Source organism: Eumetopias jubatus, unplaced genomic scaffold (genome assembly GCF_037043125.1).
Source record: "Eumetopias jubatus isolate StellerSeaLion01/CBP00866 unplaced genomic scaffold, mEumJub1_p1.0 scaffold_8, whole genome shotgun sequence".
Classification (NCBI taxonomy): Eukaryota; Metazoa; Chordata; class Mammalia; order Carnivora; family Otariidae; genus Eumetopias; species Eumetopias jubatus.
In genome coordinates, this window is record NW_028274814.1 from 84,230,449 (window position 1) to 84,240,912 (window position 10,464).

General features: G+C 41.0%; 1 pseudogene; it reads right to left on the bottom strand.

The window, feature by feature from the left end:
- Window positions 1-456: 456 nt before the first annotated feature.
- On the bottom strand, window positions 457-2,392 carry LOC114214871 (peptidyl-prolyl cis-trans isomerase D-like; annotated as a pseudogene).
- Window positions 2,393-10,464: the final 8,072 nt, after the last annotated feature.

The following is a 10,464-nucleotide window of genomic DNA, read 5'->3' on the forward strand; positions in this document are numbered from 1 at the left end:
GAGGGAAGAGGGTCAGAGGGAGAAGCAGACTCCCCGCTGAGCAGGGAGCCCAATGTGGGACTTGATCCCGGGACTCCAGGATCATGACCTGAGCCGAAGGGGGTCGCTTAACCAACTGAGCCACCCAGCCATTCCCTACCATCTTAACTTCTTAACAGTAGTAATGGTTTTACTTATTTTTATATTTTATATAAATGTAATCAGCATGATTTCTTTTTGTTTTAGTTTGGGTTTTCTTGTTTGTTTGTTTTTTTTTTGTGGGGTTTGTTTGTTTTTTGTAACACTTTTTTTTTTTAAAGAGTGAATCTTTTTTAGTATTCCTAAACTGTAAATAATGGGAAACTGAAGTATCAAAGGAAACACATCAGGGATCATATATAACAGACAAAACCTTTAAATTTTCTTATTGCCTTTATACTATCAATGCATAATATTTAAATAAAACTGAGTTCCTTACTAGGCAAACAATTTTGCATACGCTGCATTCTCTTTACCTTTCTTTGCCTTTATCTTTTGTTTGACTTTCAGCAATTCTGCCTGGATAGCTTTATCTTCCCGTGCTAGCTTTCTTAAGATCAGCCAGCGCTTGATCATATTTTAATCCTTGCCATCCTTGAGCTCTAGGGTACAATGCTTTGGTATTTGATGGGTCAATTTCAAGAGCCTCCAAACAACTGTCAGTTGCTCCCTGCCAATTTGACATCTTCACTTTACAAGCACCAATATTCAGCACGGAGTTTAAAGCTATCAGTGGCAAGCTTCGATCTATCTGCTTTCTCAACAACAGTCTTTAAACCTTCCACATATCTTAAAACTTTCATATATGTATATTTTTTAAGATTTTATTTATTTACTTGACAGAGAGAGACACAGCAAGAGAGGGAACACAGGCAGGGGGAGTGGGAGAGAGAGAAGCAGGCCTCCTGCGGAGCAGACAGCCGATGCGGGGCTCGATCATAGGACCCCAGGATCATGACCCGAGCCGAAGGCATATGCTTAACGACTGAGCTACCCAGGCGCCCCACTTTCTCATATTTTTTAATGGCCATCTTCAAGTTCTGGGATATGAAAAAAGTACTTCCGATGTCTTTTAAGTCTTCTGTTATTAGTAAAATTTTATCTACATCTTTTAAATCTATATCTGCATCCTCAGGGAAATCTGGATGACTGTCACCAGAGCCATCTTTTGGGAATATCCCCCGATCATCCCCTTCTTTCAATTCTCCACATTCTGCAATAATGCACAATTTGGCAGGTTTTTCACCTTTCACTTATACATTTTCCAGTATCCTTGCCACACCCATTCCTTTAATTACTTGGCCAAATACCACCTGTCTCCAATCCAAATGAAGAGTCAAAACTATTGTGATAAAGAACTGAGAACCATTTGTATTGCAGCCTTCGTTTGCCATGCTCAATAGACCTTCCTGATCATGCTTATAATAGAAATTTCCATCTTCAGGGTTGCCTGGGTGGCTCAGTCATTAAGCGTCTGCCTTCGGCTTGGGTCATGATCCCAGGATCCTGGGATTGAGCCCCACGTGGGCTCTCTGCTCCGCGGGGAGCCTGCTTCTCCCTCTCCCACTCCCCCTACTTGTGTTCCCTCTCTTGCTGTGTCTCTCCCCGTCAAATAAATAAATAAAATCTTTAAAAAACTTTTTTTCGGGCACCTGGGTGGCTCAGATGGTTAAGCGTCTGCCTTCGGCTCAGGCCGTGATGCCAGGGTCCCGGGATTGAGTCCCGCGTCAGGCTCCCTGCTGCCTGGGAGCCTGCTTCTCCCTCTGCCTCTCTCTCTCTCTATCTCTGTCTCTCATGAATAAGTAAATAAAATTTAAAAAAAAAGAAGATTTGTTTAAAAAAAATTTTTTTTTTCAGGGCACCTGGAAGGCTCAGTTGGTTGGGCATCTGCCTTTGGCTCAGGTCATGATCTCAGGGTCCTGGGATGGAGCCCAGCATCAGGCTCCCTGCGCAGCAGGGAGTCTGCTTCTCTCTCTCCGCTTATGCTCTCTCTCTCTGTCTCTCTGTCCCTCTCTCTCTCAAATAAATAAATAAAATCTTTAAAAAAAAAAGAAATTTTCATCCTCAAATTTTTCACCATAAATACTTTCTCTACCAGTCCGATTTTGATATGAGAAGTCTATACCTTGATTCATAAATTTCTTAAAAATTCAATGGAAAGAGCATCCATTGAAATGGAGAGGTTTCCCAGTGGTGAGTCCAATGCCTTTTTCTCCTGTACACAAAGCACAAAAATTTTCTGCAGTTTTGGGTACAACATCTGCAAACAATTCTAAGACAATTCTACCAACTTTCTCCCTCCAATATCCACACCAAAAAAGACCTGGGGGTTACTGGGGTTGAAGGGATTAGTTTGACGGGATGGGTGTGACATTTTGAATTGCAGATGCGCTTGGGAGCGGACTCCTATTTCTTTTTAAATAAAAAGCTCTTCTATGGGGCGCCTGGGTGGCTCAGTCATTAGGCGTCTGCCTTTGGCTCAGGTCATGGCCCCAGGCTCCTGGGATCGAGCCCCAAGTTCCCAAGTCCCGCATCGCATCGGGCTCCCTGCTCGGCGGGAGGTCTGCTTCTCCCTCTCCCACTCCCCCTGCTTGTGTTCCCTCTCTCACTGTGTCTCTCTCTGTCAAATAAATAAATAAAATCTTAAAAAAAAAAAAAGCTGTTCTCTATATATGTATTCTCCTATGTGCCTAGAAAAATATTTTAGATGATTAGTATCTTAGGTCAAATTAACCCCGCCAGAACATTTTGAAAATTTATACCACAAGAAGTATGAATATACCCATTTCCCTGATACTTACCACACCAAGCTCTTTTTTTCTTAATAACATAAGAATAAATTGTATTTGGGGGGCGCCTGGGTGGCTCAGTCGTTAAGCAGATGCCTTTGGCTCAGGTCATGATCCCAGGGTCCTGGGATCGAGCCCCAATCGGGCTCCCTGCTCGGCGGGAAGCCTGGTTCTCCTTCTGCCACTCCCCCTGCTTGTGTCCCCTGTCTTGTGCTTCTCTCTCTGTCAAATAAATAAATAAAATCTTAAAAAAATAAAGAATAAAGTATTTGGTTGTTTTACTTTTCATTTCTGATAAAGAAACATTACACATAGGAAAACAAAGATAACAATACAAGTCAGAAGACAATGGAATGACATCTTTGAAGAACTAAAAGAAATTCTATATCAAGTGAAAATTGAATTGTCTTCTTATTTCTGACTATGACAAAGTAACTGGCATCAGACTAGCCCTCCCACCACACACACACACACACAAACACACACACACACACCAAGAAAACTGCACAAAATATATGAAACTACTGTGTGTTTTGGGGGTTCCTTTTTTTAAAATTTAAGTTCAATTAATTAACAATATAGTATATTATTAGTTTCAGAGGTAGAGTTCAGTGATTCATCAGTTGCATACAACACCCAGTGCTCATTCCATCACGTGCCCTCCTTCATGCCCACCACCCAGTTACCCCATTCCCCCCACTTCCCCTCATGAAACTACTGTTTTAAGATATTGGGCAAAGGCAGCATAAGATTGTGATCCCTAAGAGAAAAGGAAAAAGCAAATTATGTGCACTTTCCAATTATCCCAACTATCTACCCATAAATTCTCTTCAGACTATATAACACAAGGATGGGAAATCCAAGCAGAGTACAGTGGTTTTGTTGAGCTGAGGAGACAGAGATTTGATTTCAGGGAGGCTGAGGAGGCTGGATTCTGTGAGAAAGTACTAGAGAGAAGGGAGCTATGCAAAGAAAGAGCTCCACAAATTTGCATAGTGGTCCTGTGAGTCTTTGGCTGAACAGTAGGCTGCACATGCATGGCATGAGAGGGGAGACTCCTTAAAACTGGCCAAAAATAAACTACCAGGTAAAGAACAATTGCAGGGGAATTATAAAGTGAATAATTACTGGAGCTTACACAGGGATGGAGGAAATTAGAGTTCTAACTAGTCAGACTGGAGAGACCATGTCAAACATTCAGAGCATTGGGCGCCTGGTTGGCTCAATTGGTTAAACGACTGCCCTGGGCTCAGGTCATGATCCCAGAGTCCTGGGATGGAGTCCCACATCAGGCTCCCAGCTCAGCAGGGAGCCTGCTTCTCCCTCTGACCCTCTCCCCTCTCATGCTGTTTCTCTCTCTCTCTCTCTCTTTCTCTTAAATAAATAAATAAATAAAATCTTTAAAAAAAAACATTCAGAGCATTCATTAGCTACCTCAAAAAAGCTGTGCCTTAGGAGTGGACTTCTACTAACTCAAGAATAAAGCTACTCTAGACCTGCCCTAACAAAGTTTAAAAATTTGCCTCAAAAGTATCAAGTTAATATGCAAGTAAATTAACTTCCTGTCAGAACAAAGCCCAATACTCTTCAAGAAAGACAATAAAATCCAGAAATTCCACAATGTAACATTTACAATGTCCAGTGTCTAATAAACATGCTCCTTCTAACCACCAAATAAATAGATAAATAAGCAAAATTTTTTAAAAATGTGATCTATAGCCAGGAGAAAAATTAGACAGTAAAAACAGACCCAGAAATGACAGAAATTATGCAATTAATAGTTAAAGATTTCAAAACATCAGTTATAAGTTCAAATATTTAAAGAAAACCATAAATCCAATGAGGAAAGATATAGAGACTCTACAAAAGAAATGAAAAATAATATTGTATGGCCTTAACAGAAAATTAGATGATGAAGGTGAAAAGATCAGTGAACTTAAAGATGTAGAAATAAGAACTATGGGGGTGCCGGGTGGCTCAGTCATTAAGCGTCTGCCTTTGGCTCAGGTCATGATCCCAGGGTCCTGGGATCGAGCCCCACATCGGGCTCTCTGCTCGGCAGGAAGCCTGCTTCTCCCTCTCCCACTCCCCCTGCTTGTGTTCCCTCTCTTGCTGTGTGTCTCTCTGTCAAATAAATAAAATTTAAAAGAAAAGAAAAGAAAAGAAATAAGAACTATGTTACCTGAAGCACAGAGAGAAAAGAAAGCTGGAGGGGAAATAAGGAGAGCCTCAGTGATCTGTTGGATGATCCAAGCATTCTACCATACATATAATTTGGAGCACTGGAAAACAAGGGGAGCAGAAAAGAACATTTGCAGAAATTACGGCAAAAAATTCACAAGATTTAGTGAAAAAATATCAACTACCAGATCCAAATAATCTGATGAATCTCACACAGGATAAATACAAAAAAATTATACCTAGACACAGCATAATCAAATTGCTGAACACCAATGATAAAAAGGAAATCTGAAAAGAAGACAGAGAAAAAGATATAAATACTGAAGCAAAGACAAGTATAAGCATTGACTTCTAATCAGAAACATTCAAGACAGAAGACGATGGACTGACACCCTTAAAGTGCTAAATGAAACAAGTGTCAACTTACAATAGTATTTAAAGTGTCTGTAAAAATGAAGACAAAAAAGAAATTTTAAGACCAAAAAAGCTAAAAAATTTTATCACTTACATTACCAGACATGTCAAAGGAGGTTCTTCAGATGGAGGAGAGATGATACCAAATAGAAACTGAGATCAACACAAACAAATTAAGGGAATGGAAATAGTAAATATGTAGGTAAATATAAAAGACATTTTTAAAAAGTTGTTTAAAAGATAATTGACTCTTTGGGACACTTGGTTGGCTCAATCAGTAGAACTTGCAACTCTTGATCTTGGGGTTGTGAGTTTGAGCCCTGAACTGGGTGTAGAGTTTACTTAAAATAAAGAAAGAAAGAAAAATAATAGATTCTTTAAGACAAAAATAGTAATAATATACAGTGGGATATATGTAGAAGTAAAATGTATGACAACAATAGCGAGGGGCACCTGGGTGGCTCAGTCTTTGAGCGTCTGCCTTCAGCTCAGGTCATGATCCCAGGGTCCTGGGATCGAGCCCCACATCGGGCTCCCTGCTCAGCGGGAAGCCTGCTTCTCCCTCTCCCACTCCCCCTGCTTGTGTTCCCTCTCGCTGTCTCTCTCTGTCAAATAAATAAAATCCTTAAAAAAAAAAATAGCAAGAAGGATGTGCAAAGGGAAAATGGATGTATACTACTATACGGTTTTTACATTACACATGAAATCATATATTATTTGAAGATCATCTGTGTTAAGTTAAAGATGCATATAGTAAGCCTTAGTGCAACTACTGAAAAAAATATATAGTTAGTAAGTGAAGATAAAATGAAATACTAAAAATACTCAATTCAACATCAGCAGGAAAACAGGAACAAAAATAGATAGGACGGGGCGCCTGGGTGGCTCAGTTCGTTAAGCGTCTGCCTCCGGCTCAGGTCATGATCCCAGGGTCCTGGGATCGAGCCCCGTGTTGGACTTCCTGCTCAGCCAGGAGCCTGCTTCTCCCTCTTCCTCTGCCACTCACTCTGCTTGTGCTCACCTGCTCTCTCTCTCTGTCAAATAAATAAATAAAATCTTTAAAAAAAATAGATAGGACAAATAAAAACGAACAGCATGGTGGTAGATTTAAATCTAACCATATCAATTGGAATTGTCTGTGTTTTGCCATTTTTTCTATTAGAGTGGTTGTCTTTTCTTTTTTTCTTAAAGATTTTTGAATCTTTAAAAATCTCAACAAAATCTTGTTGAAGATCTAAGTGTGTAGGACAGACTGGGGCAATGGGTGGTGGAGAGAGATCTCAGTTGCAGATTCAGTTAGTGTGATTTTGCAGTAAGTACAGGAAGTGATATCCACCCATATAATGAATAAGGATAAAAATTATATGATTCCTATAAAAATCAAAGCCTTGGGTCTTTTTCAGTGCTTGGTTTTAGACAAGTTGAATTTGAACAGTGACATACAAATAGACACTGGATGAGCAGGTTTTGGAGATGACGGGGCTAGGGAAACATTGAGAGTTATTAGCACAGAGGTAGTTGTTGAAATCACAGGAGTAAATGAAGTCACCAGGGGAGACTTGAGTACAGCAGAACCTTGTGGATTTGGAGGGCTCCTATTCATCTTCGCAGGATGAAAGCCTAGGTGTCATCTCTACTGGGAAAACTTCCCTGGTCACCATCTCCCTGCCGCCACTACCACAACTGACATAGGGGTCCCTTCTATGCTTCCACAGTGCCCTGTGTATGCCCCTATTTATCACACTGTATTATTGTTGAGTGTTGTCTCTGTTTTTCTTGAACCTAGAAAGTAGGTACCAAAATTTATTCAACTTTGTGTTCTCCTCTCCTATAGAAAGCTCTTGAAAAATGTTTGCTGAATATAATCAAATTCTATAACTTGTTGCTTTCCCAAGGAAGAATCCTTTTTTAAAAAAACATTTTTTAAAGATTTTACTTATTTATTTGACAGAGAGAAAGAGCACAAGCAGGGAGAGTGGCAGGCAGAGGGAGGGGGAGAAGCAGACGCCCCGCTGAACAGAGAGCCCGAGGTGGGGTATGACTTCAGCCGAAGGCAGACGCTCAACCAACTGAGCCACCCAGGCACCCCGAGATCCTTTTTAAAAAATATTTATTTTGGGGGGACTCCTGGGTGGCTCAGTTGGTTAAGCGTCTGCCTTCAGCTCAGGTCATGATCCCGGGGTCCTGGGATCGAGCCCTGCATCGGGGCTCCCCGCGCCCGAGGGAGCCTGCCTCTCCCTCCGCCTGCCGCTCCCCCTGCTTGTGCTCGCTCTCTCTGACAAATAAATAAATATTTTTAAATAAAATAAAATAATAAAATCTTTATTTTTAAAAGCAGTTCTTTTTCTTTCCTTTTTTTTTTTTTTTTTTAGATTTTATTTATTTACTTCACAGAGAGAGTGAGCACAAGCAGGGGGAGTGGGAGAGGGAGAAGCAGGCTTCCTGCCGAGCAGGGAGCCCGATGTGGGGCTTGATCCCAGGACCTCAGGATCATGACCTGAGCCGAAAGCAGAAGCTTAACCGACTGAGACACCCAGGCGACCCTAAAAATATTTATTTTTAAAAAAAATATTTTATTTATTTGAGAGAGACAGAGATAGCATGTGAGAGCACAACCAGGGAGGAGAGGGACAAGCAGGCTCCCTGGAAGCCCGACACGGGGACTCCATCCCAGGATCCCAGGATCATGACCTGAGTTGAAGGCAGAAGCTTAACTCTGCTTAATGGACTGAGCCACCCAGGTGCCTCTCAAAGAAGAGATCCTTTAGCATCTTCTCCCTCCGCTCCTCCCAGCCAATTCCATTACCCCCACTAAGCCAGTTATTGTCTTGGGGGTATAACCTCCATTCCTTCCACTGCAGTTCAGCATCTTCTTTGATCTCCACGGGTGAATGTAAAGCATTTCTCTTTTTTTTTTTTTAAGAAGGAATTCTTTTTTTTTTTAAAGATTTTATTTATTTATTTGACACACAGAGAGAGCGAGAGAGAGAGGGAGAGAGCACAAATAGGGAGAGCAGCAGGCAGAGGGAGAAGCAGGCTTCCTGCATGAGCAGGGAGCCCGATGTGGGGCTCGATCCCAGGACCCTGGGATCATGGCCTGAGCTGAAGGCAGCGGTTTAACCAACTGAGCCACCCAGGCGCCCCTGTAAAGCATTTCTGATCTCTTTTGAGAGATGGCAATACAGACAAAAAATTGTACCTTCTCGATCCCAGAGTCTCTATCCTCCTCAATCTGTAGGACAAGGTTATGGTTGGGGAGTGGAGGGAGATCTAGACACCCTGTGCTGGAATGCCTGGGAGCTTGAAGAGAAAAAGATTTTCTGCCTAAGTAAACCTATCTGCTAGTTTCAAAATAAGGGGGAGTCTAGAGCCAGGATAACTTGCGAACACCGGCCCCTCACAGTACCACCTAGTGGATAATAAGAAACTAACACATGGGCTCTGAGCCACTGAGGGTAAATGGCTGATTCTAAAATAACTCACTTCCAGACCCCTAGAATCTTTACTATTTACACATTAGTTGGAATCATCTGCAAGGGGGAAAGAATTGCCAAATAAACAGTAAAATAGCCTCAAGATTAAGAAGTAAGAGAGGAGCTAACTTACTTTGCCATAAGCTACAAGAGCCCACTGGGGAAATAATTAAAACTAGTATCCTTCTACCCCATCCATCCCAAATACAGAGGCTAGAGAGAGAGCGTGTGATGTAAGGGGCCCTAGCCCCTTACTATTGATTTTTATTAGTGGCTTTCAAATTTATTTTCCTGCAAACCAAGGTAAGAAATACATTTTATGTTCTCACTCAACACTGATAGATATAGTGATATACATATATACTGAAACAAAATTATCCTGAGACATATTTACTCCTAATTAAGCATCAGTCTCTGCTATTTTCTATTCTACTCCATTTAGAAATATCACTAGTGGGGTGTGTGGCTGGCTCAGTCGATAGGGCATGTGACTCTTGATCTCAGGGTTGTAAGTTCCAGCCCCACTTGGGTGTAAAGATTACTTAAAAACAAAATCTTGGGGCGCCTTGGTGGTGCGGTCGGTCATGTCCAACTCTTGGTTTTGGCTCAGGTTGTGATCGCAGGGTCATAAAATTGAGCCCCACTTCTGTCTCTGTGCTCAGCTCAGAGTCCACTTGAGACTCTCTCTCCCTCTCTTTCTCTCTCTAAAATAAATAAATCTCTTTTTTAAAAGACTTTATTTATTTTGACAGAGAAAGTGTGCAAGCGAGGGAAGGAGCAGAGGGAGAGAACCTCAAGCAGACTCTGTGCTGAGCAGGGAGCCCAATGCAGGGCTCCATCTCACAACCCTGAGATCATGACCTGAGCTGAAACCAAGAGTTGGACACTTAACCAACTGAGCCACCCAGGCGCCCCTAAAATAAATAAATCTTAAAAAAAAAAAAAACTTGAGAAACAAAACACACTACTAGTCACCACTTTCTAAATCGATTTCATGACCGACATTTTGAAAAACACTAGTTTATGTGCAAATTTTCATCCTATATCAACACTAATTTTTTTTGTAAGGAAAGGTGCCCCTACAGATTTTTTTTTTGCCCCTACAGAATTGAAAGCAAACTCATCATATCCCTTTTGTGCTGCCATGCTTGCTCTCCCCTTCCTGCCTTTCTTGAGATGTGAGTCATAATCTTCAAAATCCAACACCACCATTAAGTCTTTCCATTCCCCCAATTAGAAGAAATGTTTCTCTCTTAGTTATCCCTCAAAACAGTGCTGTCTAGCACTTAATTAAATCTGCCTAGTATTTAATTAGTGAATTATACAACTTAATAGCTTCCTTAAATGAAGGCTCTACAATGTATTCATAATTGCATCCCTCCAGACTGACACAATGACTAACAACATGGCCCAACAAATATCAAAATAAACTTTAATCAAACTACTTAAGATCCAGGAAATTTAAAGGTTTACTGTGGCATACCCTTTTGCAAAGCAATTAATCTCTCCTTAATAATAGTTTTCAAAGTATAGATTTCTCTAAAACACCTGAACTTAAAAAACATCAAACATCTATATATAAGCCAATT